This window comes from Miniopterus natalensis, chromosome 15 (assembly GCF_054644295.1).
Source record: "Miniopterus natalensis isolate mMinNat1 chromosome 15, mMinNat1.hap1, whole genome shotgun sequence".
In the NCBI taxonomy this organism is placed as follows: domain Eukaryota; kingdom Metazoa; phylum Chordata; class Mammalia; order Chiroptera; family Miniopteridae; genus Miniopterus; species Miniopterus natalensis.
The window spans coordinates 35,243,951-35,251,561 of NC_142095.1; the positions used below are offsets into that span (position 1 = coordinate 35,243,951).

The 7,611-nt window shown below is 40.9% G+C and overlaps 1 pseudogene; it reads left to right on the forward strand.

Moving 5' to 3' along the window:
• The first annotated feature begins 732 nt into the window (after positions 1-732).
• Positions 733-1,364, forward strand: LOC107534693 (PRELI domain-containing protein 1, mitochondrial pseudogene; annotated as a pseudogene).
• Positions 1,365-7,611: the final 6,247 nt, after the last annotated feature.

Below are 7,611 nucleotides of genomic sequence, written 5' to 3' on the forward strand. Positions count from 1 at the left end.
CACGTGGAATGACGAAAATGAAATCCATGCCACAGCATTTAAATGCAGCCCTATTCCTCCAAATTACAGCTCCGAAAGCCTAGCAGCTGCGGAACAATCTTCCCAGCAGCCTCCCAACCGAAAGCAGTGGTCAAGACGGGCACGAACTACACAGCTGCCCTGGCAGGGGAAGTCGTTTTCTTCCAGTTGTGTTTAGGTTATTTCGATAAATACGCTGCAACATTATTGTTATTCTTATGACAAATAACACACAGTAACATAATCCACCAGCCGCGCTGCTGCAGAATAACTTATGGGCGTCACAGCGCCCGCTTCAGCGGGAATAAAGCTGTCGAACAGCGTATGGAGAGAGCTCTTTACATTACATCGTAAACATCTCACTTGCATTAAAACTGTTATTTTCATAAATGTGATCAATTGCAAAAATAAACTTGGGAGACAACTTTAGCGTCTCTTGAACAACGTTTTCCTCTATGTGGTCGTCATGTCATGTTCTTATTTCTTGCTTGCTCTGGGGTTTGCCTTCTTGACATTCCGCGCTATACTCTGTGACAAATAAGACACTTAACCTCTGAAATGCTACAAAAGGGAGCCAAGTGAGTCTGCTTATAGTCCAAAGAGCGGGTTTTAATGTAAGGATGGGGGCAGTGGCCCGACAGCTCCTGATGGCGGTGGCGGAGGGGCGACCCCTCGGTGCGCGTGGCGGGCAGGCACCCAGCCCCGGCGGGGACAATGGCAAAGTTTTTCCTGGGCCAGAACATGCTCCGAAGTCCCTGGGGCCAAGTGTTCCCAATCCCTAAAGCAAACATATCTTGACGGGAGACGCAGTGGCCCGGGAAGGGACCCCTGACCAGAGGCTCCTGTCCCGGACACCCCTGAGCGCCACCAACAGGATGCCCCGCCGCGCCGCGCGACTATTTCCCGCCAATGCTGCTCACCCGGTGCACATCCTGGAGGGTTCTACTGGGGACCCACGGACCCAGACCATGCCCACCTTCCCCTGGAGCATCAGCCACGCCCGCTGATGGCGCTGGAGGACCGATGTGCTGACTGTGTGAACTCTGGTAACAGCGGCTGGACCGAAATCCACCCGCGAGCTTGGGCCTCCTCTAGCTTATTGGGTGTCTCCAGGGCTGTGCAGGGATTTGGTCTCACCCGGTTCAAAAGCAACGTGACCAAGACGATGAAAGGTTTTGAATCCATCTTGGCCAAGCTGCAAGGTGAGGCCCCTTCCAAAACAAACCCTTGTTGAGGCCGCCAAGGAAGCCAAGGAGAAGGCAAAGGAGACGGCACTGGCAGCTACAGAGAAGGCCAAGGGCCTTGCCAGCAAGGCAGCCACCAAGCAGCAGCAGCGGCTTGTGTAGCCAGCCCAGATCCTGGTGCGGCAGGACACCAGACACGCGGCTGCACTCCCCCTGCCCTCTCCCCTTGTATTTTATCATTAAAAGTCAACTTCCGGCCTGTTCTACTTTCTGGGTAGTGGGTTGGAGGCGGCATCTGTTTGGCATCTATAGAGCACCAGCCACACTGCCCATGGCTGGGCCAGGCCTGCTTCTTGGCGCATGGACCAGCTGGGAGAGATCTGCCCAGGGTCACAGGCAGGAGCAGGCAAAGTGGTCACAAACACTACACTGGAAGCTCCATGAGGGCAGGGACCTTTGTTTTGTTCTCTGCTGTGTCCCAAGTACCTGGAACAGTATCTAGCACATAATGGGTACTCAATAAATATTTGTTGAATTTAAAAAAAACAAAGAATGGCTCCAATGGAACTAAAGAGGTATTCTCGGCTCTAATTTAAGCCAAGGGGGTTCAGGGCCAGCCAATGTTTTTGTTCTTGAACTTGCATTTTCTCACCTAGCAGCAAAGGCATAAAGTGACCACCTCTGGCTTTTTACTCATTTGATATGAAGAATTTTTCCTGAAACTAAACATGGGTGGAGTAGGGAAGGAATAGAGATTCTTATGCTAAAATGACAATTCCTTAGTGATCAGAACAGATGCCAAAGATTAAGTAGAAAGAACTCACAAGGACAAAAAATATTCTAGGATAAATAGCAGCTGATGTAACAACTGAAGTTATTATTTCATGGTTTCAGTGATACGTGGGGTCTAGAGCAAAACGATGAATTCTGTTGAGAAGTAATAATGATTTTGGTGATTATAAATTTTTCATTGAATTAGCTTTGGCCTTGGATAATGTCTGATTGTAATACCTGTGGTACAATACAAAAATTAATTAAAATCATTTAAGATTTGTGTTAAGTCAAGAAACTACAGGAGGCTGGCCTGCATGGCTCAGTGGTTGAGCATTGACCTAGGATCCAGGAGATCGAGGTTCGATTCCTGGTCAGGGCACATGCCCCAGTTTCGGGCTGGATCCCCAGTGGGGGTTGTGTAGGAAGCAGCCAATCAATGACTCTCTCATCATGGATGTTTCCATCTCTCTCCCTCTCCCTCCCTCTCTTTGAAATCAATAAAGACATACTTTATTTAAAAAAAAAAAAAATAGAAAGAAACTACAGGAGATATAGTAAAGTGGGTGATGGTATTACTCAAACATTTTCATATTTAAATTTGAGTTCACAGTATACTTTAATATGGCAGGTCATCGCTACCACAGATCACTATGTATCACCTTAAACAAACACATAATGCCATTCTTTACTCCTGGCCCCATAACTCGTACACTCCTCACAGTGGGGGGGGAGTTAATCCCTTATTTCTAGTTTAGTCTTAACTCAGGTTGTGGAACTCATTCTGTATTTAGCCCGATATAACTGAAGGATTCTGAGGTCAACAGGTTAGGGACTTAACATCAAGACAAATTTGTTCTAAACTTGTGCCCAGTATTGGTAACAGAATTGTTTCCCTATTTCTGTACATTTGTCCCTAATTCATACTATAGTGTTATTTTTTTTAATTTGTACAACATTTTGAGTAGGAAGGTAATGACACTTTCCATGCTTTAGAAAGATACTCATGCCCTGGCCGGGTAGCGCAGTTGGTTGGTCCCAATATGCCAAGTTAGGGGTTTGATTGTCCAGTCAGAACACTTCCAAGAATCAACCAATGAATGCATAAGTAAGTGGAACAGCAACTCCCAATCTCTCTCCCAACCCCCTACTCTCTCTCTTGAAATCAATAAGGAAAAGTTAAAAATTAGAAAGATACCCATGGAAGTAATAGGTAGAATGAGTTGAAAATGGGAAAGCTTAAGGGCAGAGAGACTATTGGGAAGGACTTAACACAAAAACATAAGGTATAAATCAGGACCAATGTAGCAAGGTGGGGGGATGGTCAGTCCCAGAGACATTGAATTAGTGACTAAAACAAAGCTACTTAGTTGGATATTCAGAGATTGTGGGTCATCCTAAAACAGAAGTTATTTGAAATTCAAATTGGAGAAGGTTTCAAGAAGAGTGAAATGGGAGGCAGGAGGAAGAGCCAGTACTTAGCAATTTAGTGACAAGTTGAACAAGTGCTCACAACTTGAACTAATATATATATATACTTAGGTCTAGAGCTTGTTTAAAGAGAGTTTAATTTGATAATGAACTGATTCACTGTCACAAAAAATGTCTCTATTTAACTACTATGTTCTAGTAATGCTTCTAGATTTTGGAAATTCAAAGGTGAAAAAGAAGCTATTCCAACGTGGGTGTCACGATCTTCTGAAAATGATAGTCAGGCTGAGGCAAGTAAGTTAAATGTTTCTCTGAGTTCTGTGAGCCACTCAAAAAAATTAAGCCAATTTAAGAAGGGGGTCATGGAAACCTCTGAACAAGAGCTGGGCAATCAGAAGATCAGGTAACAGCCTGGACTTGTGACTCATGCCTGACATGTATGTAGTGGGGAGTAGTCTTATGGAACTGAGCCCTTAACCTGTGGGACCTGACACTATCATGAGGTAGTGTTAGAGCTGAGTCAATTGCTCAGTCAGTGTGTAGTGTGGACACAGACACATATCCACACAGGCTATTTGTTCTGTTTCTCAGGAGAACACTGACGAATACATCTACTCACCCCCAAACATCTAGGGCATAGAAGTATACCAAAATAATAATAAAATTTAAAAACAATAACATTTTTCAATGTGGAAGTTTAGTAAATATTATTCCAGAGTAAATAAAAAATAAGCTATTAAGACACATGCAAATACAGCATGGCATGAAAAGTTAATTTTTCAACCAATATTTTTAAAACCCATTTTGGGCCCAGCTAAGCCAGACCTACACAATTTGGAGTTTTCCAAAAGTCATTTAAGTTCTGTGCTCAGTGGTGGTATAAATTTTAGTAGCATTTGAAAAATAGCTTATGGTACTACAAAAAAAAAAAAAAAACTTCAATGGACAAGTATAAAAGAAACCACTAGTATTTTATTCTTATCTCAAAACCTATTTCCTCTTGGTCACTAGAGTTAGATTTTCTTCCCGGGCTCCGGCAACCAAAAAATACCATTTTAGCTTCTTGAAATTTTCCAAAAATGCCAAATGTAAATGGAAACCACATCATGTAATGGATACAAAATAAAAAAACATCATTTTTCTTTGCAAAAACTGTTTTATAAACTGTAAAGCACTATGTTATCCACTAAAAATTATTAGTGTGATTCATTAGTGTGTTTCTTTAATATTTGCTTCATTTCATTTACTTTATTACAGATATAATGCTTTGAATGTCAAATTAAGACTTAGAAGGACTTTCATATATTTATTTCATTTCTTTGATTAAAAACAACAAATCTTGTGAGCAGTTGTTATTCCCATCATAAAGATAAGAAAAATAGGAATTTCTTTTTTTATATATTTTTTTATTGATTTCAGAAGGAGGGAGAGGGAGAGAGAGAGGTAGAAACATCAATGATGAGAGAGCCATTGATCAGCTGCCTCCTGCACGCCCCCCAACTGGGGATTGAGCCTATAACCTGGGCATGTGCCCTGACAGGGAATCGAACTGTGACCTCCTGGTCATAGGTCGATCTTCAACCACTGAGCCACGCCAGCTGGGCGAAAATAGGAATTTCTTTCCTTAGGCAGCATATAGTTCCACTGACACTGTATTATAGATTTTTAACCAAAAAAGTCAAATACACCCCCTTATAGTCATTATTAGCATCTTAGCCTCAGCCCATATTAGCTGAGCTCCTACTCCCCGCAAGGAACCATGGTGACAATGAAGCATCTGAAGAGGGACAAACCATTGTGCTTGGCTGCCAGTGACGTACAATGAAGACGAGGGAGGCAAAACCTGCTGCGAAAATAAAATCATCAGCACTACAGAACACTGAAACAATCTAATGGGGATAATACTTTAAAAATACAGTATCTCCCAATGTATTTTCCTTCTTCGGTAATGTGGTTTTATTCCTTCATGTTTTTTACACCATTTTTATCTCATGGGATGAGAAAGAAAGGCTGAAACGAGAGAAACAGAGTTCAAAAACAAGCATTCTAGCTTTGTCTCTCGGTTTCAAAAATTAGGAATGATAATTTCAAAATCCCCAGATGGGATTGAAAAGAACAGGAGGTCCTAGGGAAGTAGCTTAAACTCAGTTGGAAATATAAAGCTATGAGGTGGACAATGGACTTCAGAAGCAGGTGCCAACTTGAAGTTCCCAGAAGATATAAGAGGTAAAGAGATGACAGATATAGATAGATTGATAGATGATAGATAGATAGATAGATAGATAGATAGATAGATAGATAGATAGATAGATAGATAGATGATAGATAGACAGATAGATAGATAGATAGATAGATAGATAGATAGATAGATAGATAGATAGATAGATAGATAGATGATAGATAATAGGTAGATAGCTAGATATAGATGTATGATGGGTAGATAATGTCTATCTTTCAATCTATATACATGCAGATATATATATAGATAGATACAGACATAGACATAGATGACATAGACACAGACACAGATATATAAATGAGTATTATAGATCAGTGGTTTTCAGGCCACTCAGGGAGGCTAAAGCAACACCCTTCTGCTTTTCTTCTCTCTTCCCGACCAAGCTTTGAAGGAGGGGATCTGATCCAATCTTATTGTTCAGAGACACCAATTCCCTTCTCTAAATCAGGCTGGGAAAGAACCAGCCAGTTTTTACCTCTTCCTGGTTGTTTTTCTTTCCCAGCCCAACTTCTTTTTTGTTTCCCCTCTACCCCCTACCTCTGAAGCCATTTTATAAACTGTCATGTGCCACCTGAGCCTTCACTGAAAACAAAAACAGGCTTTTTTGTTAGACAGAGGAAGGGACGGAGGGAGGGAGGGACAGGGAGAGAGCTAGTCTAGGATGAAGTTCTCATTGGTCTATAGCAGAATGACAAAAATAAGAACTATGTAGTAAAAATTTTATTGTGTAAATCTTATTTTATGTTTTCCATGACAGTATGGTGATGAAATATATTTCATAAAGTCGTGGGGATATTAGATGAATGTTTGATCATAAATGATCTTTAAAAGACTATTGTCAACACTATGTGGTCCCCATGTTTTTACGTATGTGTGAGAGCAGTCTGTTTTTGGCAAATTGCATTTGTCCATTAAATCACAAACTCAGGGAACCAGTGATTTAATGCAAGTGTTATACTACTTCATAAGAGGTAAGGTTAATCTAGAAAATCAGAAGTAACTTCAAGTAAAAAAGCAGGAAGTAAGATAGGCTGTATTTAACTACATGGAAACGAGGGGGAGGGAATTCTAGAAGGAAAGAATGTTGGGAGAAAATATCCAGGGGCTAGTCCATGTGACATCAAAATAGAAATGACCAGCCTAGTTTAGCTTGAGTAAAGGATATAGTGAGATTTAAAGTTGGTAAAAAGCAGGATCAAGCTTTTGAATGTCAAACATCAAGAACTACACTTTTAGACAGAGTTTGGCAGCTTCATAGCGGTCATTTGGGAAGAACAAAGGCTCCAAGAAAATAAAGGCATCAATTACAAAACACTCTTTTGAGAAGTTTGGTACTTAACAGGAAGGGGAATTAGGAAATTAAAAGGAAATAGGGAGAATGAGAGAAGGCATTGATAAAATGGGGAAAACATTGTTAAGAAAGAACAGCACTCAAAATCTGCAAATAAAATATACTTACTAATATATTTATTAATTTATTGCTTACTTAAGTAAGGGTGAGCTATGGTGGTTAGGAACTGTCTCATTTAGCAGAGCAAATTGATGATCTTATATGGCGGTTGGGGGAAGAGCTTGCTTTGAGTGGAGTTGCTTAAGATGTGGAGGTGTGGGGGCAGAAGTGTGTTGACTGGTGTCAGGTAGCTTTGACTGACTGACCAAGTTTCATTTGTTTGGTTGGCAGTATATTCATTACCATGACTGTAGAAAAATAAGTCTTGCCCTAACTGTACGTGACCTTCTTTATTCTCACCCTTTAACAGCCAAGACCTCCACATGGTAAATGATTAGTTCAGTCTTCTCTTCTCCTTACCACTGTTGTATCACATTGAGTTGCTATTACACCAGTCGCCATACCATCCTGATTTATCGCACTACAAGAGAGATTCCATGATGGCATTGTCCTGACCAACCACCTCTAACAATTCACAATTACCTATAAACTAAAATTCTTGATTTTTGTATTTTATA